General features: G+C 39.2%; 1 protein-coding gene across 1 annotated transcript in view; it reads right to left on the bottom strand.

Moving 5' to 3' along the window:
- Positions 1–19,728: 19,728 nt before the first annotated feature.
- The window catches only part of LOC126143752 (Down syndrome cell adhesion molecule-like protein Dscam2), a 726,918-nt gene continuing 720,059 nt past the window's right edge, over positions 19,729–26,587 (bottom strand). The window contains exon 36 of the mRNA XM_049915449.1: positions 19,729–21,273. The gene's annotated coding sequence lies outside the window, so the exon portion shown is untranslated. The remainder of the gene's footprint in view (positions 21,274–26,587) is intronic.

Here is a 26,587-nt window from a genome sequence, read left to right as displayed (position 1 = left end):
GTGTTTTTGTATTTCTACAGCTTCTCTGAAGAAGTGCGTGTGATAGTGCTTCTCTACAGCCAGAACTTCTGTGTCGGCGAATTTTATTACGTGGTCGGTCTCACTCAGTGCTTCCTCTGCCACAGCCGATTTCTCCATCTGCCCAACCTGCAATGTCGCTTATGTTCTTTGATCCTGGTTTTGATTGATCGTCCAGTCATTCCAACATACTTTTCCGCATGTGCATGGTATACGGTATATTCCCGACATTGCAAGTGGATCCCTTTTCTCCTTTGCCGATCTGAGACACTCTTTGATCTTCCTTGTCAGTTTGAAAATTGTCTTTACGCAGTGTTTGCGCAATATACGGCCGATTCTGTCCATCACTCTTGGAATGTATGGCAGAAAGGCCATACCCGACATTTCTTTTTCTGATTCCTTACTTCGCCGTGTGTTTGGCTGTGTTACACTTCTAATATAACTTGTGGAGTATCCATTGCTCCTCAGAACACTTTCTGGGTGCTGCATTTCCCACCTGAGGTGCTGCGACACACATAGTCGTCCTGCTCGCATTACGAGCATATTAATCATGCCTCTTTTCTGGCTCGGGTGGTGGTTTGATAATTTGTGCAGGTATTGGTCCATGCATGTCGGTTTTCGATACACACTGTGTCCCAGGTTTTCACCATCACTTGTGACCAACACATCTAGAAATGGCAGTTTTTTGTCCTTTTCTATTTCCATGGTAAATTTTATGTTGGCATGGAGGCTGCTCAAGTGTCTTGGGAAGCCACCAAGCTGTTTTTCACTGTGGCTCCACACAACGAAAGCATCGTCGACGTCCCTGTACCACACCTTAGGTTTGCAAGTTGCCAAGTCCAGTGCCTGTGCTTCGATTTGTTCCATGAAGAAGTTGGCCACCACTGGACTCAGAGGCCTACTCATGGCGACGACTTCCAGCTGTTTGTAGAAATCACCATTCCATGTGAAATAGCCTGTGGTGAGACATGCATGTAAGAGCTTTGTGATGTCTTGCAGAAAAATGGAACCGATGTGCTCCAGAGCGTCACTGAGTGGCACTTCCATAAACAAAGAAACAACATCGAAGCTGACCAGGATGTTGTTTGTCCTGAGTCCTTTATGTATGTGTCGGTCTTCCCCACATGTGGCTGGAGCAGAGGGTGCAAGTGTTTTGCCAGTTTATACGTCGGTGAGCCAGGAGCACTAACAATTGGTCTTAGTGGAACGTTGTCCTTATGGATCTTGTGTAATCCATACAGCCGAGGTAGTAGGGCTTCTGTGTTGTGCAGGTTTCTCTGCATGTGCACCAGCAGGGAAGACGTCTTGATTAATCTATTTGTATTCTGTGTGATACGCTGCGCCGGATCTGCACTTAGTTTTCTGTACGTCTTTGGATCTAATAGGTCTCGGATCTTTTGCTTATAATCTTTGGTCTTCATTACGACGGTCGCATTCCCCTTATTGGCAAGCAGTAGCAATACTCATGTTGGCATTGAGATTCTTGATGGCTTGTAGCCATTTCTAGATGTGTTGGTTACAAGGGATGTTGAAAACCTGGGACACAGCATGTATCGAAAACCAACACACATGGACCGATACCTGCACAAACTATCAAACCACCACCCGAGCCAGGAAAGAGGCGTAATGTGAGCAGGACGAATATGTAAGCCACAGAACCTCAGATGCGTAATGCAACACCTGGAAAGTGTTCTGAGGAGCAACGGGTACTCCACAAGTTACATTAGAAGTGTGACAGAGTCAAACACTCGGCGAAGTAAGGAATCAGAAAAAGAAATGTCGGGCATGGCCTTTCTGCCATACATTCCAAGAGTGACGGACAGAATCGGCCGTATATTGCGCAAACAAAGCGTAAAGACAATTTTCAAACCGACAAGGAAGATCAAAGAGTGTCTTAGATCGGCAAAGGAGAAAAGGAACCCACTTGCAATGTCGGCAATATACCGTATACCATGCACATGCGGAAAAGTTTATGTCGGAATGACTGGACAATCTATCAACACCAGGATCAAAGAACTTAAGCGACATTGCAGGTTGGGCTGGTGGAGAAATCGACCGTGTCAGAGGAAGCACTGAGTGAGACCGTCCATGTAGAAAAATTTGCCGACACAGAAGTTCTGGCTTTAGAGAAGCACTATCACACGCGCTTCTTCAGAGAAGCTGTAGAAATACAAAAATACGTGAACAGTTTCAACAAGAAAGAGGAAAGCCTTAAGGTAAATGCATCCTGGCTTCCCGTCCTGCAGCGGATGGCCGTTGCAGGTAGCAAGAGGCGAACCACATCGGAAATGACCAAGGAGAAGCCCTCGGATGTTGGTTCGCCAGGTACATATAGTCTGCGGCCGCGAGGTCAGCTGCTGTTCACCACCGGCAATGGAGGGTGAAGCTTGACAATGGCAGCCACTCGTGCTGGCGAAACGTCAGTAAAATCATTAGATGAATGCTGGCCGAAGAACCCGAGACAGAAGCCAAGAGGCAGTTTGTCAACAAGCGGCCATGAAAGCCTGAACAATTTTGTAGTTTTGGTAATCACAGTTCATTGACAACAACCATATATACAACCCATCATCTAGAGTTATGCCAACCTCTATTTCCACATCCTTTATGCCATGCTAGAAGTCGTATGGGGAATGTCCTGTGGTGCTTCATAGGATAAAACACAGACAGACGAAGCAATCAATAGCACTCCAACACATCCTTTCATCCCGCCATCCAAATGGACTGAACCTACATTAAACAACCTCACTCCCATTTACTCTTCAGTCTTCTCCTGTTTCCCTTTTATCTTTAACCATTCACGCATCTTTTCATCCTACATAGTTGTGTTTATCTTTATACTATATACCTCTTTACTTCTGTATGCATCCTCTTTGGTTTGAAGCTGGCACAGTACTTACAGTAGAATATCTTTGTCTTCCCTCTGACAACCATGCCTCCGTCCTTGCTATCCTCCTTGTTTTCCTTTCCCTGTTACTTCATAACCTGGGTTGTGAGTGACTGAATCCACGTTCCTTTCTTCCCTTTCTGTCCCCCCTCTCCTCCCTGATGAAGGAACAAAGTTCCAAAAGCTAGGAACGTAAATTTTTGGTTCTGTTTTTTGTGTATCTATTGGCTGTACTGAGCTGAGGTAAGTATTGGCCAGCCCCTCTATCTCTTTGTTAGTATTTGTTTCACATCTTTATATGAGATTTTCCATTAATCATTTGTACATTTGTGGCTAACACTTAGAAAATCCATGGCTATTTAGTGGTGTGGACTTAAGATTTCAGCAAGTTAGCAAGATGAAATGGTTTGAACTCTTAACATTTTTGTAAGATTTCAGTCAATTTGGACTTGTGATTAACACTGGTTTGCTAGTGTGAAATCTCAAGTTTGAACACACACAGTTGAACGTAGAACAGTTTTCAGTAATTTATTGGTACTACTCATTGGTTGATGAGGTGTACTGCTCTGGTTTATTCCTTAACAATCTTCAGTTGTTGCCTTTACATTGACGTAGCTAAGAGGAAGAATCAATAAACTTTGATTATACACTCTTAAGACGACAAAAAGAAAGGAGTATTGGAATAAAATGGAAATCGGTAGATGTGATGTATATGTACAGACAAACAAATTATTACAGTTTCAGAAAAAATGGATAATTTATTCAAGAGAAAGTCAATAACACGTTGGTACATCTCTGAACCTTATGCAAGCAGTTATTTGACTTGGCATTGATTGACAGAATTGTTGGATGTCCTACTGAGATTAGATTAGATTAGGTTAGGTTAATTATTCATTCCATAGACCCACAAAAGAGGGGATCCTCTTGGGTGTGGAACATGTCGGATAAACACATTACTAAAGTGTAATTAGAAAAACTTTAATTTCAGTAATTTTAATGATCCTGTCAATAAACAGTAAAATTATGTAGTACATGAATTGAAATTAAACAGGTTTAATACTTACATCTGCTTTCATTAAATCCATCATTCACATAGTTGCTAGTTACTTGACTATTACAACCAAGTATTGTCAAAAATTGAAGAAAATTATTCATTTCAGTGAACCTCAGTTAAGAACAGTCACATTATGTACAAGATTTAAAAATTAAACTTCCACTATTTACAGACTTAAGACTTACATCTGCTTTACATACATCCATCATTCACACAGTTGGTAGTTACTTGGCTGTTACAACCAAGTCTTGCAAAAATTAAAGTATACTAAATTTTCATTAAAATGGTCTACTGCACTTGTTGAGAAATTCATGGATGGAATAGGAGGAGTTGGCCACCAAAAATTCTTTTAAATTATGTTCAAATTGTGCCTTGTCTGAAAATATGCATTGCTGAATACTGGACTCCTTTCTGGGCAAGAGTAAGTGATTTTAAATCTTTATGTATATTGTTCTTATTCCTAGTATTGATGCTGTGTACTAACCTGTTAGTTGGAAAAAGAGATGTGTTATTTACAACAAACTTCATTAAGGTTTTAAATATACTGAGAAACTGTGGTTAGTATGCCCAATACTTTGAATAGGTTTTGACATCATGTTCTTGGATTTACACTACACATTACTATTATTATACGCTTCTGAAGTCTAAAAATTATTTCTCGGTGTGTGGAGTTACCCCACAATCACGATATGATACCATAATATGATGACATATTGGAGTGAAAATAAGCAAAATATGCCAGATTTTTTGTTTTAATATATATTTATATTTCCAGGGGCAGATGTGGACTCTGACCACAATCTATTGGTTATGAACTGTAGATTAAAACTGAAGAAACTGCAAAAAGGTGGGAATTTAAGGAGATGGGACCTGGATAAACTGACTAAACCAGAGGTTGTACAGAGTTTCAGGGAGAGCATAAGGGAACGATTGACAGGAATGGGGGAAATAAATCCAGTAGAAGAAGAATGGGTAGCTCTGAGGGATGAAGTACTGAAGACAGCAAAGAATCAAGTAGGTAAAAAGACAAGGGCTGGTAGAAATCCTTGAGTAACAGAAGAAATATTGCATTTAATTGATGAAAGGAGAAAATATAAAAATGCAGTAAAAGAAGCAGGCAATACGGAATACAAATGTCTCAAAAATGAGATCGACAGGAAGTGCAAAATGGCTAAGCAGGTATGGCTAGCGGACAGATGTAAGGATGTAGAGGCTTATCTCAGTAGGGGCAAGATAGATACTGCCTACAGGAAAATTAAAGAGACCTTTGGAGAAAAGATAGCCACTTGTATGAATATCAAGAGCTCAGACGGAAACCCAGTTCTGAGCCAAGAAGGGAAAGCATAAAGGTGCAAGGAGTATATAGAGGGTCTATACAAGGGCGATGTACTTGAGGACAATATTATGGAAATGGAAGAGGATGTAGCTGAAGATGAAATGGGAGATACGATACTGCGTGAAGAGTTTGACAGAGCACTGAAAGACCTGAGTCGAAACAAGGCCCCGGGAGTAGACAACATACCATTAGAACTACTGACGGCCTTGGGAGAGCCAGTCCTGACAAAACTCTACCATCTGGTGAGCAAGATGTATGAGACAGGCAAAATTCCCTCAGACTTCAAGAAGAATATAATAATTCCAATCCCAAAGAAAGCAGGTGTTGACAGATGTGAAAATTACCGAACTATCAGTTTAATAAGTCACAGTTGCAAAATACTAACGCGAATTCTTTACAGACGAATGGAGTAACTGATAGAATCCGTCCTCGGGGAAGATCAGTTTGGATTCCGTAGAAATGTTGGAACACATGAGGCAATACTGACCCTACGACTTATATTAGAAGACAGATTAAGGAAAGGCAAACCTACATTTCTAGCATTTGTAGACTTAGAGAAAGCTTTTGACAATGTTGACTGGAATATTCTCTTTCAAATTCTAAAGGTGGCAGGGGTAAGATACAGTGAGCGAAAGGCTATTTACAATTTGTACAGAAACCAGATGGCAGTTATAAGAGTCGAGGAGCACGAAAGGGAAGCAGTGGTTGGGAAGAGAGTGAGACAGGTTGTAGCCTCTCCCCGATGTTATTCAATCTGTATATTGAGCAAGCAGAAAGGAAACAAAAGAAAAATTTGGAGTAGGTATTAAAATCCATGGAGAAGAAATAACAACTTTGAGGATCGCCGATGACATTGTAATTCTGTCAGAGACAGCAAAAGACTTGGAAGAGCAGTTGAACGGAATGGACAGTGTCTTGAAAGGAGGATATAAGATGAACATCAACAAAAGCAAAACGAGGATAATGGAATGTAGTCGAATTAAGTTGGGTGATGCTGAGGGAATTAGATTAGGAAATGAGACACTTAAAGTAGTAAAGGAGTTTTGCTATTTGGGGAGCAAAATAACTGATGATGGTCAAAGTAGAGAGGATATAAAATGTAGACTGACAATGGCAAGGAAAGGGTTTCTGAAGAAGAGAAATTTGTTGACATCGAGTATTGATTTAAGTGTCAGGAAGTCGTTTCTGAAAGTATTTGTATGGAGTGTAGCCATGTATGGAAGTGAAACATGGACGATAAGTAGTCTGGACAAGAAGAGAATAGAAGCTTTCGAAATGTGGAGGTACAGAAGAATGCTGAAGATTAGATGGGTAGATCACATAACTAATGAGGAGGTATTGAATAGAATTTGGGAGAAGAGGAGTTTGTGGCACAACTTTACAAGAAGAAGGGACTGGTTGGTAGGACATGTTCTGAGGCATCAGGGTATCACAAATTTAGCATTGGAGGGCAGCTTGGAGGGTAAAAATCGTAGAGGGAGACCAAGAGATGAATACACTAAGCAGATTCAGAAATTCAGAAGGATGTAGGTTGCAGTAGGTACTGTGAGATGAAGAAGCTAGCACAGGATAGAGTAGCATAGAGAGCTGCATCAAACCAGTCTCAGGACTGAAGACAACAACAACAACAACAACAATATCTCCTATGTCAGACATCATTCGCATTGCAGACATAGACTTGTTTAGGCGCTTTAGCAGTTTGTTAGTATGTCGCTCCCAACTGAATTTATTATCAAGTTGTAATCCCAAGAATTTTACACTCTCAACTTCTCCTATTTCCATGTCATCATATTTTATACACACCCTAGAAGGAAATCTCTTGGAAGTTCTGAACTGCATATAATAGGTCTTTTCAAAGTATAAAGACAGTGAATTGGCTATGAACCACTTATTAATGTCAGTAAAAATTTGATTAGCTGCCCTTTCTAAATGTATATTTGATTTACTATTTTTTACAATGTTTGTATCAGAGAAAGGTACCTCTGCCTGTAGTAGGACCTAAATTTGTATCAATAGCTTAGGATAATGACATAGTGTTATCAACATGTATATGATAATGACACAGTGTCATCAACATGAATACTCCCTGCTTAATATAAATCTGTATAATGCTTTCCTTTTTATTGTAAAATTAATAATATATAAAATTCCAAATGTGTGCTATTGTACTACACTAAATTTCACATGATTTATATATACATTGTTATGAGAATATAACCATCTCTATACTGTAATTGAACTTATTGACGAAGCCCATTGTATAAGAAAATACTGAACGGCTAATAAAGATTCTTATTCTTATTCTTATTCTTATCATCTGCAAAAAAGACAAACTTGGCATCTGATAATGTGACAGATGACAGGTCATTAATATACACAGGAAAAAGTAGTGGGCCTAGTATGGAACCTTGGGGAATGCCTCATGTAATTTCTTCCCAGTCAGATGATGTCTGATTGCCTACTGCTGAAGTGTTACATAATGACACCCTTTGTTTTCGATTGGTAAGATATGACTGAAACCACTTTGCAGCACTACCAGTGATGCCATAATATTTTAATTTTATTAAAAGAATGCTGTGATTCACACAGTCAAAAGCCTTTGACTGGTCACAGAATATGCCAGTTGCCTCTAATTTGTTGTCTAATGAATTAAGGACATTTTCACTGTAAGTGTAAATAGCCTTCTCAATATCAGAACCCTTAAGAAACTCAAACTGTGACTTTGACAGTATGTTATTTCCACTGAGGTGCTTAAGTAGACACTTGAACATAACCTTTTCAAAGATTTTTGAAAAAGCTGGCAAAAGTGAGATTGGTCAGTAATTTGATGGCATTTCTTTGTCCTCTTTCTTGTGGAGAGGTATAACTTCAGCATATTTAAGCCAGTCTGGCAATTTTCCTGTGATAAGTGATTGATTACACAAATAACTTAAGATATGACTATGCTTACATGAACACTCTTATTAACTTTGTTGATATGTTATCATAACCACTAGAATGCTTTGATTTCAAGGACCTTATGATGGATTCTATTTCTATGGGTGAAGTAAGTGTTAATTCCATTTTACTGAGATTGCTTGTGTGCACTGGTCTCAGATATTCTATTACATTATTTACTGAACCTGACAACCCCATGCTATCAGTAACAGAGACAAAACACTTGTTTAAATGGTTTGCAACACAACGTGCGTTTGTTACCAGGGTTTCATTTATTTTTAGAGCTATTTGTTCCTCCTCATTTCTGGTCCTACCTGTCTCTGACTTAACTATATCCCATTGTTTTTATTTTATTGTTGGTTGTATTTATCTTCTTTCAAAATGCAGTTGTTTTAGATTTCTGGATAACGTTCTTCAATATTTTGCAGTAATTTTTGTAATGAGCTATAATGCTAGTATCAAAGGTGTCCCTACATATCAGATAGTGTTTCCTTTTTGTCTCACATGATATCTTTATCCCTTGTGTGATCCATGGTTTCTTATTAGACTTCTGCTTAATTTGAGTTACCTTCATTGAGCAACATCCCAAAATTCTCAGTTTTTGACTGTTTTATTGGCCTTCTGTACTCAGTTCTGATAGCTGTTTTACTCTGGAAATTTTCAAAATTTAATGTTAGGCGTTGCATGTCATGGTCATATAGCCCATTTACTACTGGTTTTGCAATGTGGCTTAGTTGCCTAGAATTGTCTATAAAGATATTATCAATGGCAGTCTTAGAACAGTTGTATACTCTAGTTGGGAAATTTACAGTAGAAATTAAATTGAATGACAGTGTAACTGATTTCAGTACCTGTTCACTTACACTGTTTTTCAGGACATCTATATTAAAATCACGAGCAACCACTAGCTCTTTGTTTTTTAATTTTAGATGAGATAATAAATCTTCAAGACTGTTTATAAACAGGTTGAAATTTCCTGAAGGTGCTCTGTATATGGCTACTATTATAAAGGACCTATTATGAAATTTTATCTGTGTTGCACATACTTCTAAGTGCTGCTCTAAGAAAAATTTATTAATGTTGATATTCTTAAATTGAAAACTGTTTTTAACAAATGTGGCAACTCCTCCTTTCTTCATATTTTGTCTACAGAAGTAAGAGGCTAACTGAAATTCTGTAAGGTTTAACATATGTATACCAGTGGTCACATGATGTTCAGAGAGGCAGATTATATCAACTGGGTTTGATGACTCTAATTCATCAATTCACATAAGTAGTTCATTAACTTTATTTCTAAGCCCTTGAATATTTTGATGCACTAAAGATAGTTGGCATTTCACATTTACCAAGATGCAATAAAATTTCTGCTGGTTGCTGTAAATTTCTAGCCAACAGCTGTGTTCACTGAGGGATATCAAGCCAAATTCTGTCCAGCTGGTACATCACATCATCAAAATCTCTAGATAGTTGGAGAGCTTTGCCCATAATTCTCCAAACATTCTCAATTGGGGAGAGATCCAGCGATGTTGCTGGCCAAGGTAGGATTTAGCAAGCACTAAGACAAGCAGTAGAAACGCTCACCATGTGCAGGGCATTATCTTACTGGAACGTAAGCCCAGGATGGCTTATCATGAACGGCATCGAAATGGGATGTAGAATATCATCAATGTACAGCTTTGCTGAAAGGGTGCTGCAGATGACAACTGAAAGGATCCTGCTATGAAAATAAATGGTGCTTCACACCATCATCCCTGGTTATCAGACTGTATGGTGGGTGACAGTGAGGTTGGTATCTCTCCACTGCCTGGGGAATCTCCAGACAGGTCTCTGGCCTGGGGATCTCATTTACTGGAGTAGAATTATCTTCAGTGATGAGTACCACTTTGAACTTAGCACTGATGACACATGAAGACGTGTCTGGAGGCATCCTGGACAGCAGTGGGATAATAACCTGACTGTCACCCACTGTACAGCCTGACAACCAGGAGTGATGGTCTGTGTTGATATTTCTTTCCATAGTAGGACCCCTTTGGCTGTCATCCGTGGCACAATTACAACATAGTGGTAGATTGACGATATTCTACACCCTGTTTTGTTGTTCTTTATGGCAAGCCATCATGGGCTTACATTTCACTAAGAAATTGCCTGCTTACACACTGTGAGGGTTTCTACTGCTTGTCTTTGTGCTTGCCTAACCATACCTTTGGCAGCAAGGTCACTGGATCTCTCCCAATTGACTGTGTTTGGAGCCTTATGGGCAGGGCCTTCCAACCAGCTTGGGATTTTGACAATCAAACACACCAGTTGGACAATTTGTCACAATATCCCTCAGGAAGACATCCAGCAACACTGTCAGTCAATGTCAGGCCAAATAACTGCTTGCATAAGATGACCAATGATTCACTGTTTTGGTCAATTTGTCTGTCTGTATACGTACATCACATCTACTGATTTCTGTCCCATTCATTTCTGTGGTGCTTTCTTTTTTTTATTTAAATCAAAACTTTAGTGAGCTGTGAACATTATTTTCCACCACACAGTAAAAACCTGCCTGCATTTTATTAACTTAGTTAACAGTTGAATTAATTATAAAGAGATTGTGACAAGTGTGTTGGTTGATCCTGTGATTTTAAATGTACCCAAATAATTAAAAGCAACCATGCATTCAGCAACTCGGGAAATATTTATTTATTTTATTATTAAATTTTTTTTTTAATTTCACACTTTTAAGTCACACTGTTCATAACCAATTTCGCTGTGACAGGTTACTTATGCTATTGGACAATGGTACCCTTGCGGAAAGATAGCAGATGTGGCTTACACATGGTGTGGCACCACCCTATTTTCTGAATTTTCAATAGTACCTAACACAAACAATGTGTGCCGGCTATAATCCAGTTATCTACTCCATGTGGAAGGGGTTAGGCTGACCTGCTAAAATATCTTTCTGCACCTAGAACAACTCATTGTGGAGATTTTCTTGTTGAAACTCACTCCTTTCAATTTACTAGGAGGACTGGAATAAATTCTACTAACAGATTTATAGTGATGGCTTTCATCAAGAAAACAACAGTTACCTAGCAAAGTGGCAATGCAGAAATTGACAAGGGGAGAACAAATAAAAAGAGTCAGAACATTGAGAAAATATTTTTATTATTATTTCAGCTCAGTACAACAACACTATTCTCATTACACGTCTAATGGAAAAGAGCGGATATATTTGTCAGTCTACATCTACATCTACATCCATACTCCGCAAGCCACCTGACGGTGTGTGGCGGAGGGTACCTTCAGTACCTCTATCGGTTCTCCCTTCTATTCCAGTCTCGTATTGTTCGTGGAAAGAAGGATTGTCGGAATGCCTCTGTGTGGGCTCTAATCTCTCTGATTTTATCCTCATGGTCTCTTCGCGAGATATACGTAGGAGGGAGCAATATACTGCTTGACTCTTCGGTGAAGGTATGTTCTCGAAACTTTGACAAAAGCCCGTACCGAGCTACTGAGCGTCTCTCCTGCAGAGTCTTCCACTGGAGTTTATCTATCATCTCCGTAACGCTTTCGCGATTACTAAATGATCCTGTAACGAAGCGCGCTGCTCTCCGTTGGATCTTCTCTATCTCTTGTATCAACCCTATCTGGTACGGATCCCACACTGCTGAGCAGTATTCAAGCAGTGGGCGAACAAGCGTACTGTAACCTACTTCTTTTGTTTTCGGATTGCATTTCCTTAGGATTCTTCCAATGAATCTCAGTCTGGCATCTGCTTTACCGACAATCAACATTATATGATCATTCCATTTTAAATCACTCCTAATGCGTACTCCCAGATAGTTTATGGTATTAACTGCTTCCAGTTGCTGACCTGCTATTTTGTAGCTAAATGATAAAGGATCTATCTTTCTGTGTATTCGCAGCACATTACACTTGTCTACATTGAGATTCAGTTGCCATTTCCTGCACCATGCGTCAATTCGCTGCAGATCCTCCTGCATTTCAGTACAATTTTCCATTGTTACAACCTCTCGATACACCACAGCATCATCTGCAAAAAGCCTCAGTGAACTTCCGATGTCATCCACCAGGTCATTTATGTATATTGTGAATAGCAACGGTCCTATGACACTCCCCTGCGGCACACCTGAAATTACTCTTACTTCGGAAGACTTCTCTCCATTGAGAATAACATGCTGCGTCCTGTTATCTAGGAACTCCTCAATCCAATCACACAATTGGTCTGATAGTCCATATGCTCTTACTTTGTTCATTAAACGACTGTGGGGAACTGTATCGAACGCCTTGCGGAAGTCAAGAAACACGGCATCTACCTGTGAACCCGTGTCTATGGTCCTCTGAGTCTCGTGGACGAATAGCGCGAGCTGGGTTTCACATGACCGTCTTTTTCGAAACCCATGCTGATTCCTACAGAGTAGATTTCTAGTCTCCAGAAAAGTCATTATACTCGAACACAATACGTGTTCCAAAATTCTACAACTGATCGACGTTAGAGATATAGGTCTATAGTTCTGCACATCTGTTCGACGTCCCTTCTTGAAAACGGGGATGACCTGTGCCCTTTTCCAATCCTTTGGAACGCTACGCTCTTCTAGAGACCTACGGTACACCGCTGCAAGAAGGGGGGCAAGTTCCTTCGCGTACTCTGTGTAAAATTGAACTGGTATCCCATCAGGTCCAGAGGCCTTTCCTCTTTTGAGCGATTTTAATTGTTTCTCTATCCCTCTGTCGTCTATTTCGATATCTACCATTTTGTCATCTGTGCGACAATCTAGAGAAGGAACTACAGTGCAATCTTCCTCTGTGAAACAACTTTGGAAAAAGACATTTAGTATTTCGGCCTTTAGTCTGTCATCCTCTGTTTCAGTACCATTTTGGTCACAGAGTGTCTGGACATTTTGTTTTGATCCACCTACCGCTTTGACATAAGACCAAAATTTTTTAGGATTTTCTGCCAAGTCAGTACATAGAACTTTACTTTCGAATTCATTGAACGCCTCTCGCATAGCTCTCTTCACACTACATTTCGCTTCGCGTAATTTTTGTTTGTCTGCAAGGCTTTGGCTATGTTTATGTTTGCTGTGAAGTTCCCTTTGCTTCCGCAGCAGTTTTCTAACTCGGTTGTTGAACCACGGTGGCTCTTTTCCATCTCTTACGATCTTGCTTGGCACATACTCATCTAACGCATATTGTACGATGGTTTTGAACTTTGTCCACTGATCCTCAACACTATCAGTACTGGAGACAAAACTTTTGTGTTGAGCCAACAGGTACTCTGAAATCTGCTTTTTGTCACTTTTTCTAAACAGAAAAATCTTCCTACCCTTTTTAATATTCCTATTTACGGCTGAAATCATCGATGCCGTAACCGCTTTATGATCACTGATTCCCTGTTCTGCGTTAACTTTTTCAAATAGTTCGGGTCTGTTTGTCACCAGAAGGTCTAATATGTTATCGCCACGAGTCGGTTCTCTGTTTAACTGCTCAAGGTAGTTTTCAGATAAAGCACTTAAAAAAATTTCACTGGATTCTGGTGCAGACATCAGTCAAATATTTGAATCATCCATGAAATGTGGTGATTTCAATGTTATAGCTAACATGGTGTGAATAAGAGGATAGATCATATTCACCAAACAGACATGGAAGCAGACTGGATGCAAAAATGAGGCAGAAAAATACTAAGATATTGGATACAGTTTTTCCCCCTATCAGAGCTTATAATTTGCTGTCTCTTGCAGAATTATTATGCCATCAGCAAAACTTAAAGCTTTTATTTCTTCTCTCTGAACTTTAATTCATATTCTAAATTTCTCCTTGGTTTCCTTTACTGTTCGCTCACTGTATGGCCTGAATAAGATTACAGGGATAAGCATCAATCCTGTCTCACTCATTCTCAATTACTGCTTTTCTTTCATGCCCTGGAACTCTTAAAACAGCAGTCTGGTTTCTCTGTGTTTCATTGCCCTGGAACCCTTAAAAAAGCAGTCTGGTTTCTCTATAAGTTGTAAATAATCTTTTGCTCCCTGTATTTCATTCTTGTTACCTTCAGAATTTCAAAAAGTGCTTTCCATTCCACCTTGTCAAACGCTGCCTCCAGGTCCACAAATGCTGTGAGGCATGTCTGGAAAGTAAGTACCATTTCAGTCTACTGCCACTGCAGCGCTAGTATCTCAGTTCTGCACATTAGCACTTGTGTCTCTGGTTTATTTTGTTTTCACTAATGCCATTACAGCCAGATTTGTTATCTGTCACTCAAAATGTTTAAGATAATCTTTTAGCCCACAGACTGTGAAGTGCATTCTGTAATAGGGTTTTTGAATGCAAAGAATAGTAAGCCAGTAGAAATTTATGGTGAAAATGTAATGACCGGCAGATGGTGAGAAAGTGGGTGAGAAAATTCACTGATGGATAAACCGAAGTTCATGACGAAGCATGGAATGGGCAGCTGACTGTTGTCAGTGATAGTCTGGTTGAGAAAGTAAATGAGAAAATGAATGAAAAACAGACAGTTCACAATAACAATGCTTCATGATAGGTTTTCACAAATTCCAAAAACTATGTTGCATGAGATTAGCATACATTACTTAAATTTTTGCAAATTGTGTTTCCATTGGGTTTCGATATGGTTATGATGCCCAAAAAATGAAGGGATTTGGCAGTGTTTTGATGTTTCTTACCCAATACAGTGATGAGGGAAATGAACTGTTAAACAGAATTGTGACCAGGCAGACAGGTTTTTTAGGTTAAAGCCAAAGTCCAGACAGACAATAATCAAGAAAAATAGAATAAAAGAAGTAGATGAGCTGTTAGTGTGTTTAGATGACCTCAAAAATACGAATGAGACTGATATACTTCATCTGTCTGAACACCATGTAGCTGTGGGGATGGAAAGTGTCAGTTTAAATGGATATAATTTAGAATCTTACACTTGCAGATCTAGCATGGATAAAGGAGGAGTTGCCATTTACACAAAACAATGGTATTGTTTGACTTTCTGTTATGGTGTCTGTCAGACAAAAAGAACTTCCTAAGCAATTCTGATAGGGGAAGTGAACTAGAAGTGCTATTAATGACTTATAACTTAGAATCAGTCATCAATTTCACTACACGTGTAGTTCAAGACAGCAGAAACTTACAAAACTTTGCAGGATGTACAGTTCAGAAACCGTTAAGTAAAAGTGTAAGGCTGGTCAACCCAAGTGTAAGGCTGGTCAACCCAGAAGTGCTATTAATGACTTATAACTTAGAATCAGTCATCAATTTCACTACACGTGTAGTTCTAGACAGTAGAAACTTACAAAACTTAGCAGGATGTACAGTTCAGAAACCGTTAAGTAAAAGTGTAAGGCTGATCAACCCGGTATCTCTAGAGCACATCAGAGAAAGTTTAAGTAATGTTAACTGGGGCAAAACATGTTAATTCGACAATAAAATCAAATCAGTATGGAATGTTGTTAGAAGAGGGACAGGAAAAGTAACCACTGGAGTAGGTAGTATTACTATTAAAGAAAATGTGACCATCTTAACCAACAGTACACAAGTAGCTAATGTATTTAACAACCATTTCTTAAGTGTAGGCGAAAAAATTGGTGAGAATAGTTCAAAAGAAAAAGCCAAGCAGCACATGGAAGAGTCAGTTTTGAGCAATCCTTGCCAGATCAATTTTTATCTAACAACCTCTTGTGAAATAAGGAAAATCATTAAATCTTTGAAAAATAAATGTTCTGTCGGAGTAGATGACATCTCTAACAAGATGTTAAAGCAATGTGGAGTAGTTACAGCTGATGTTCTGAGTCATATCTGTAATGCATTTTCCCAGACAGGTTAAAATATGCCATCAACCGTCTCTACAAAAAAGGGGACACCACAGATGTCAATAATTACTGGCCAGTATCCTTGCTCTTAGCATTTTCAAAAATTGTCATGAAAGTAATGTACTCAAGAGTGGTTAGCCATCTCAGCAGTAATTGGATACTTAGTAAATCACAGTTTGGATTTCAAAAATGCTCTTCCACTGAGACAGCAATATACAATTTCACTGCCCACAGAGTGATCTTTAAATAGTAGAATGTCACCAATGAAATTTTCTGTGACTTATCCAAAGCATTTCATTGTGTGAACCATAACATTATGTTACAGAAATTACAATTCTATGGTATAAATGGAACAGCATACGAGTGTTTAAGTCATATCTACAGAACAGGAAGCAAAAAGTTTCTTTATATGGTTTAAGTGATTTAAGGAAGTTTCCCACTTCATATAACTGGGATGAAATTACATTGAGTGTTCCATAGGGTTCGATCATGGGTCCCCTTCTGTTCTTGATATATTTGAATGGCCTCCCTTGTTATCTGAAATAAGAAGATAAACTGACACTGTTAGCTGATGACAGAAGTATCATTATTAATCCAGTAAAAGAAACTCCAATAGAAAATGACAAATAATGTCTTTGGAAAAGTTATTGATTGGTTTTCTGTGACTGGGCTTGCTCTGAACTTTGGACAGGAAAAAAAAAAAAAACACACGCACAGTACATCCAATTTTCTACTGCAAAGAGTACAGTTCCTTCAATAAATATAACACATCAAGAGAAGTCAGTAGCCAGGGTAGAGCATAGCAAGTTTTTGGGTGTACATATAGATGAGAATTTTAAATGGGAAATTCATATTTTGGATCTCCTAAAGCGACCAGGTTCAGCAACTTTTGCAGTCAGAATTGCTAATTTTGAGAATATAGAAATTAGCAAGCTAACATAGTTTGCGTACTTTCACTCTCTCATGTCATGTGGAATATTTTGAGATGACTCAACTCTTAGGCAAAAAGTATTCACTGCTCCAAAAAAAAAAAAAAAAAAAAGGTTAGAATAATGTTGGGGGCTTCATAGTCGCACATCTTGTAGGCATCTGTTTAAAAGGTTAGGAATTCTTACAACAGCCTTACTGTACATTTACTCAGTAATGAAATTTGTTCTCAACAACATGGACCAGATTAAAAACAACAGTGCATTCATGGATTATAATACCAGAAGAAAGAAAGAAAGACTTACACTATCCTCTACTTAACCTATCTTTGGCACAGAAAGGGGTGAAATATGCTGCTGTAAAACTTCGATAAATTGCCAGATGAAATAAAATGTCTGACAGACAGCAGTAATAGTTTTAAAAATAAACTGAAATCGTATCTCCTTGACAAGTCCTTTTATACCATAGGTGAATTCTTGAATAGGAATAAATGACTCTGTAGGTATAATATAAGCATTTTGTGAAACTTAAGGGAATGGGGTAGGTGATAAAAATTAAAAACACGTTGATTCATGTGTGCATTTCTTATGCACTTGACACGCTTCACATCATAACGGTTAACAGGAGATTGATCAATGGAACACATAACTAACTAACTAACTGGTGATGAAACGTGGGTTTCTCGTGTCACTCCATAATCGAAATAACAGTCCATGGAGTGGAGGCACTCGCAGTCGCCAACCCCCCCCCCCCCCCCCACATACACACACAAAAACCATTGTCAGCACAAAAAATCATATGAACTGTGATCTGGGACAGACAGAGCGTTCTGCTTGCTGAGTCCCTTCCTAGATCTGAAACCATCAATGCCATATGATACTGTGAAACATGGAGAAAATTTCAGAGTGTAAATCAGAACAAAAGGGATGAAAAGCACTGTGTTGCTTCATGATAACACATACATTCTGCTGATGTGACTCAAAACATTATTCAACAATTCAGTTGGGAGCAGTGTGATCACCCGCCATACAGCCCCGATCACACACTTCTTGAGTATCACTTGTTCTTAAACTTGAAGCACAATTTTGGAGAAAGGTACTTTGACAGCAATGATGACACAAAAAAATGGTATTCAGCAGTTACTGTCTTCATTAGCAGCACCTTCCTATGAAGAGGGCATAGGAAAATTGGGTTACTGCTGTGACAAATCTTTAAATGTTGGAAACTACGTGGAAAAATAGTTTAAGAAATGCTCTTTCCCATAAAAATAAATTCTCATTTGAAAAAAAAAAAGTTTTTATGAGGTTTTTTTCCCAAAATGTTGCCAACAGTTTGACATGTTCGCATACAAGGCCTGCTGCTGTGACTCCATCCCTGAAATTCAACATAACCTGCAGTCCCAAATAGTCTCTCTCTCTCTCTCTCTCTGTCTCTCTCTCTCTCTCTCTCTCTCTCTCTCTCTGTGTGTGTGTGTGTGTGTGTGTGTGTGTGTGTGTGTGTGTGTTCAGAACTTCTCCACTTTTTTTCATGTCTATCTGTTGCCCAATGCCATTTCTACTTGGTGCATAGCAGTCTATCCTCCTGTATGTATTATATTTTCCATCATTATTGCATAACTAACTCACTGACAATTTTAAGAATTGCTGTATTAATATTTGCAGTACTGCAGTCAAATTACTTATTTAAATATGTGTTCTTTCAAAAATGAGAAGAGAAGAAAGAAACACCTGTTTTTTAATAATAATAAGGGGCAGTACTATGGTATGATACAGTAGGTAACAGAGAACTGTATTTGCATCATTGGACTGTATGACATGAAATATTTGCGATCTTACAGTTATAACATGTGATGTACAGAAATACCTATAGCTATTTTCAAAAATAATGTCTGTGTGTTCCACATACACATAATTTGTCAAGAAACGATTTTTCTTTAACTGCCCCCCCCCCCCCCCCCCCCACACACACACACACACACACAGACCGGCAACAAACTGTCCATTCACATAAAGAGACACAGGCAGACAGTGTTTGTTGTAATGAGGATCACCCTGTGGCTAAACATGCCTTGGTGCACGGCCAGCACATCTTGGCACAGTGTTACACCGTCCCGGTTATCTGGATACGTCCCACTGACACCAACCTATCAGAACTCCGGAGATGGGAACTTGCCCTTCAATATATTCTCTCTCTTCCCATTACCCACCAGGCCTCAACCTCTGCTAATTTCAAGTCGCCGCCCCTCATACCTCACCTGTCATTCAACATCTTTGCCTCTGTACTTCCGCCTCGACGGACATCTCTGCCCAACCTCTTAGCATTTAAATATGTCTGCCTGTGTCTGTATATGTGCGGATGGATGTGTGTGTGTGCGAGTGTATACCTGTCCTTTTGTCCCCCTAAGGTAAGTCTTTTTGCTCACAGGATTGGAATGACTCCTTACCCTCTCCCTTAAAACCCACACCACATCCTTTCGTCTTTCCCTCTCCTTCCCTCTTTCCTGATGAAGCAACCTGGGGTTGCGAAAGCTTGAATATTTTTGTGCGTGTTTGTGTGTTTTTTATTGTGTCTATCAACATACCAGCGCTTTCTCGTTTGGTAAGTTAAAGTACATACATATATACTACTCAAACACAATGTAAGAAAAAGCTCATCAGAAACTTTAAAAAATAGTTTATTTCTCAATTTCACTGTATGTCATGACCATACAAAAGAAAACCATCAACTGGAAAGTGCACCACACATTCTGATGACCTGAGAAATGTTGCAAAATAGGGTCTCATTTTTTTAATCACATACAAAATTGTTAATGCATGCATGTAATAAATGCATGTAACAGTCTTCACTGGTATTTATTGACATCTTTGTTAATTGTGTGTCAGTATGAAAGGTGGACAGATGAACTTTGATGTAAGACACTGTTGATGCAGGCTGAAATGTCAGTGTATAGGCATTCAGCTTTTAAGTTGGTAACATCTATCAACTTCCTACTTGAACACCATACACAATCTTGAAATCTACATTAAACAGTAATTCTGGTGTGATGTACTGAACCTTGTACTACATACAAACTATAGCCATTTTTATCAACACCAACCATATCCCCCCGGCCCTTGCCTGTCTTTACATGCTTTCAAAGCTCACACTTTACTACCCATCACTGTTACGGTAATGATTTGTCACACTATTCGCCCCCTCCCATGAACATTCAATGTCTGTAAGCATGTGAGACGTCCTTTCTCTTTTTAGTTGCTTACTGGTATTAAAAAGTATTGACTTCACTTGAATTCATCAACAGTACACCCAGAACAAGTCTTAAAATTATCCCATATACATATCTCTGCTTCAGAATTCAGTTTTAACATGTTACTGTTAACTAATGTGGCATGCAAAGATTGTCCAACTGATTGTTGAGTAGCATGTGTTTGCCTTGAAAAATTTAGTTAACCCCACCAGAGGCAGGAACCTGCCACACGTTTGTCTCATCAGCCAAAGTTGAAGTGATATTTAAAATAATGATCACGTGAGGACACATTACAAAAATCTCAGTAAAAATTGTCTGTACTTGAAAGACCTTGTACTGTCATAAAACATACACAAACATGGACAGCTGCTTGACTGTCTTCCAGTCATACTGACCCACGTTCCACAGTATCTCCTCTCCCTTCACTTTCTGAAGTATCAAGCCTCACTTTTCTCTTCTGGCATTTCATCTATTACTTGTTTCTAGAAATTATTTTCCTCTTGCCTTATTGCTTTGTCCTCCTTTCTGCTTTCATTTGTATCACTGATGTTTACTCCTTCCACTGTAAACCCCCCCCTCCCCATTTTTCTCCACAAGTTATTCTTTCCATTTCCTCTTGAGTCTCTGCAGCAAGAAGTATTGTTCATATATAGTTTATTTACTTCATACCGTTCATCACTAATTTTTTTGTAAGAATAAGTATTTCACTTTGCTGAATATTTTTTGTCACTTTTTTGTCCATATATCTTCGCATCTGTAATATCTTACCACCATTTATGAACAGCTTATCATTACATTCATACTCCATGCTGTCTTCACAACTCCTAATTTATTTCATTAGAGTCAAAGAAGAAACTTGTGATATTATGAAATCATGTCCCTTATGCTAGCCTGCACTTTCTCTGTTGGTTGAAATACTTGTCTTCATAGTATGTAGCATTTACCTTTAAGTCCTTATTTATGTCAGGGGTAGATACGTGATTAGTCTTAACTTCTCAAACATGAATCATGTACCATGATTTATCATGGTTCTCTTGTCGCTGGCACCTGTAACAAATAAAGAAAAAATAAAAGTAGAAATAATATACTTCAAATGTGATTAACGAGATATTGAAAGCATATTCATTCAGACTACACTCATGAGCAATTTAGTTGAAATAGCTGTTAAAGCGAACGAGTTCCTTTCACTGTAGTGAATGGAATAGGTGGGCCAGCATAAGAATCTGTTGGTGCTCCTATAGATGAGCAGCCGTATTTACTCGAATCTAAGCCGCACTTTTTTTCCTGTTTTTGTAATCCAAAAAACCGCCGCGGCTTAGAATCGAGTGCAAAGCAAGCGGAAGTTCTGAAAAATGTTGGTAGGTGCCGCCACAACTAACTTCTGCCGTCGAATATATGTAGCGCTACACAAACATGCTTTGTGGGCACAAAGATAAATACTGGCGCCAAAACCTTTTTTTTTTTTTTTCTCGCTGCATTTTCATACATTGTCCAACGAAGTAAATACATATTCCGTATTGTTCATCTTCGAATGTAGCAGAATTTCAATGTACTACGAAAATCCGACTGGCAAGACTGTTAGGGATGTTGGTCAATATGGCCAACTCTACGTCTCGAGTTTTTTCCTACCCGTCAGAAGAGATGGTTGCTAATAGGAACCTGATGAAATGTGAATCACATGCAGTATTCTCTTCACCATAAGAATAATACGAAAATAAACATTTTGCTATGTATTCTTTCGTGTTTGCTGCTATCTCATTTAAATCCTGTCTGCCTAATAAACTATGAAACTAGAGTGAGACAACAGCAAACGCGGAAGGAATATACGTATCGTGTCATGTTTATATTCGTATTATTCTTATGCCTAATAGTGATATAGTCAGAAATGAAGCACGGCAACTGACTAGATTTTAAATGTAAGATGACTAATTTCTGTGCAGAATTTGATGTACTAAAGAAGCGACCGCAAAGATTTTCAAGCGGAGAAAAATTTTCGCCAAACTCTCGTTCAGAACATGTTCTATCATACGCAGTCTATTATTTGGTTCTTGTTGATCATTATCAAAGAAAGCAGTAGTGTAAGTAACAACAAATAGCAGTCTCTTGCCATTGTTTCGCTAATGAGATGATTCCTCTCTTTTTTAAATTGTAGGCGGCGGTAGCGCGGACAAAAGCAAGCCATGCCGCGAGCAGCAACAGGCCGTAAACACGCACTATCAGAATGCGACAAACAATGCATGACACAGTATAATAATGCATTTTCAGCTTCGAGTGACTGACGTAAACACCTATAACAAAGAAAACGGCACTTATCAGATCAAAGCAAAATAAGCAATCGATTCAAACCAGACGAAGCACGTGAAAAAGGAAGGGTACCCGTATAAATACGGACGGAGCGCCTGACGCACAGCAATGGCTACCTGGTAAAGCTTAACTGCTAAGCTTACGACTCGAACCAAACTACTGTAGCTGTATCGTCTTTCATTCGACCTAAATTGTGTCTCATATTACAATGGACCAACTTTGTTTTGATTTGGAGGTGCGGCCTAAAACTTTTCTCTCCCCTTGAATTTCGAGTCTCAAATTTCAGGTGCGGCTTAGATTCGGGAAATATTTTTTTCCTTAATTTCGAGTCTCATTTTTCAAGTGCGGCTTAGATTCGAGTGCGGCTTAGATTCGAGTAAATACGGTAGTCAGACCTTATACGGACCATCGGTGTGACAGACAATGCAGGATAGGCAGTTGCACTGACTTGTATCTTAGCCTTGTACAGATTGTGGCTGCCCAAAGCATGGAATTCTCCACCTATGATGCCATGCAGGTGCTTGGCTTTTTTATCACCACAGTGTGTACCAGAAGGATTTGAATTAGGGGAAAACTACCACCAGCAAAGTCAACTGCCTTGGGCAGCAGTGTGTTGAAAATATTGACTATTGCAGGTTGTAATGGGGATAAACAGAAGTCAATGCACCCACATGTGTAACTTTTTCTCTACAAAAGACACAGTACACGAATATTAGCATGGTCACAGGATCATTACCATTGGCCACTCAAAGCATGAGAATGAAAAATGTTGCCTGCACTCACTGGAACACACTGATGGGAATATACAAATACACAAAAACCGTATGAGATGATGTATCCGATTTACCGGTAGGGTATCATTTAGGCAGTGGTGGTGGTGGTGGTGGTGGTGGTCTTCTTTGTGTAAGGGATGTTTACACAGGATGAATCAAGTCCCTGATAGGTCTGCTATTGCCTCTCACCATCAAACAATACAGGATCCTTCTGCCCAGCATAAGAATCTGTTGGTGCTCCTATAGATGAGCAGTAACTTTATTGAGAAAATGCACTTCTCCATCATTCTGAAATTGTGCCAGAATGGTTTGAAGAACACTTTATGAAATAAGTCCTGTTGAGCAAGTCTTGGTCACCATCAAGCGAGTTGTTTTCGTAACTTACAGGACTGAAGACTTCATCATCGACAATCACCATTATTTCTACAGGTGAAAACTCCATCGTATTCAAGGTACAAATAAAACATGAAATCACTGTGCATGACAACCTCCATTGGCGGACCTACTTCAATCGGGAAGCAAAAAAATGACATACAGAAAGACAACATGTACTGTAAACTAGCGCCACCACATAACCAAAGATGACCAATGCCAGATGTTGCCAACAGTGAAATATTAATTAACAGCAGGTGAGCAATCAATGTTAATTCTGTCCCTCTGTTGTTTGACTTGGAAAAGTGTGAGGTACAAGGCACAACTGAAGCAAAAACTCCCTCTTTGATTTATTTCCTTGTCTGGCAGTGCGCAGTGGACAAGTGTCAGTGACAGTGCCATTGTAATAGTTTGTGATTTTTAAGAAGTTTTGTAACCCAAATCCATGACTGAAACACAACAGCTCATCTTGTACATATTGTTTTTATTTTTTTAGCTCATAGCTTTTGTAGTGTAGCTTGGTGCCACCTGCAACGCTACAGTTGCATAGTAGTGTAACCACCTGTAGCTGCATTTGCTTATTGGTTAGCATGCAGATAACTAGTGACAGTAGCAGCCTCATTATTTTCCAGTAGCTTGTGTTTGTGCTTTTAAGAATTTGGTAAAGCAAATTGATGAAAATAGGGCTCATCTGTATTAATCGTTTTCATTCAAATTTTAGTGTTAAGATGGAAAAGGACCCCCCCCCCCCCCCCCCCCATGAACGATGGACCTTTACGTTGGTGGGGAGGCTTGAGTGCCTCAACGATACAGATAGACGTACTGTAGGTGCAACCACAACGGAAGGGTATCTGTTGAGAGGCCAGACAAACGTGTGGTTCCTGATGAGGGGCAGCAGCCTTTTCAGTAGTTGCAGGGGTAACAGTCTGGATAATTGACTGATCTGGCCCTGTAACAATAACCAAAAGGGGCTTGCTGTGCTGGCACTGCGAACGGCTGAAAGCAAGGGGAAACTACAGCCGTAATTTTTCCCGAGGGCATTGAGCTTTACTGTATGGTTAAATGATGATGGCGTCCTCTTGGGTAAAATATTCCAGAGGTAAAATAGTCCCCCATTCAGATCTCCGGGCGGGGACTACTCAAGAGGACGTCGTTATCAGGAGAAAGAAAACTGGCGTTCTAAGGATCGGAGCGTGGAATGTCAGATCCCTTAATCGAGCAGGTAGGTTAGAAAATTTAAAAAGGGAAATGGATAGGTTAAAGTTAGATATAGTGGGAATTAGTGACGTTCGGTGGCACGAGAAACAAGACTTTGGTCAGGTGAATACAGGGTTATAAATACAAAATCAAATAGGGGTAATGCAGGAGTAGGTTTAATAATGAATAAAAAAATAGGAGTGCGAGTAAGCTACTACCAACAGCATAGTGAACGCATTATTGTGGCCAAAATAGACACGAAGCCCACGCCTACGACAGTAGTACAAGTTTATATGCCAACTAACTCTGCAGATGATGAAGAAATTGATGAAATATATGTTGAGATAAAAGAAATTATTCAGGTAGTCAAGGGAGACGAAAATTTAATAGTCACAGGTGACTGGAATTCGACAGTAGGAAAAGGGAGAGAAGAAATCATAGTAGGTGAATACAGATTGAGGGTAAGAAATGAAAGAGGAAGTCGCCTGGTAGAATTTTGCACAGAGCATAACTTAATCATAGCTAACACTTGGTTCAAGAATCATGGAGGAAGGTTGTATACATGGAAGAACCCTGGAGATACTAGAAGGTTTCAGATAGATTATATAATGGTAAGACAGAGATTTAGGAACCAGGTTTTAAATTGTAAGACATTTCCAGAGGCAGATGTGGACTCTGACCACAATCTATTCGTTATGAACTGTAGATTAAAACTGAAGAAACTGTGAAAAGGTGGGAATTTATGGAGTTGGGACATGGATAAACTGAAAGAACCAGAGATTGTACAGAGTTTCAGGCAGATCATAAGGGAACAATTGACGGGAATGGGGGAAAGAAATACAGTAGAAGAAGAATGTGTAGCTTTGAGGGATGAAATAGTGAAGGCAGCAGAAGAACAAATAGGTAAAAAGAAGAGGGCTAGTAGAAACCCTTGGGTAACAGAAGGAATATTGAATTTAATTGATGAAAGGAGAAAATATAAAAATGCAGTAAATGAAGCAGGCAACAAGGAATACAAACGTCTTAAAAATGATATCGACAGGAAGTGCAAAATGGCTAAGCAGGGCTGGCTAGAGGACAAATGTAAGGATGTAGAGGCTTCTCTCACTAGGGGTAAGATAGATACTGCCTACAGGAAAATTAAAGAGACCTTTGGAGATAAGAGAACCACTTGCATGAACATCAAGAGCTTTGATGGAAACCCAGTTCTAAGCAAAGAAGGGAAAGCAGAAAGGTGGAAGGAGTATATAGAGGGCCTATACAAGGGCGATGTACTTGAGGACAATATTATGGAAATGGAAGAGGATGTAGATGAAGATGAAATAGGAGATATGATATTGCATGAAGAGTTTGACAGAGCACTGAAAGACCTGAGTCGCAACAAGTCCCCCGGAATAGACAACATTCCATTGGAACTACTGACGGCCTTGGGAGAGCCAGTCCTAAAAAAACTCTACCATCTGTTGAGCAAGATGTATGAGACAGGCGAAATACCCTCAGACTTCAAGAAGAATATAATAATCCCAATCCCAAAGAAAGCAGGTGTTGACAGACGTGAAAATTACCAAACTATCAGTTTAATATGTCACAGCTGCAAAATACTAACACGAATTCTTTACAGATGAATGGAAAAACTGATAGAAGCCTACCTCGGAGAAGAAATGTTGGAACACGTGAGGCAATACTGACCCTACGACTTATCTTAGAAGAAAGAT

The sequence above is a fragment of the Schistocerca cancellata genome, chromosome 1 (assembly GCF_023864275.1).
Source record: "Schistocerca cancellata isolate TAMUIC-IGC-003103 chromosome 1, iqSchCanc2.1, whole genome shotgun sequence".
Classification (NCBI taxonomy): Eukaryota; Metazoa; Arthropoda; class Insecta; order Orthoptera; family Acrididae; genus Schistocerca; species Schistocerca cancellata.
This window is presented reverse-complemented; position numbering and strand designations above follow the sequence as displayed.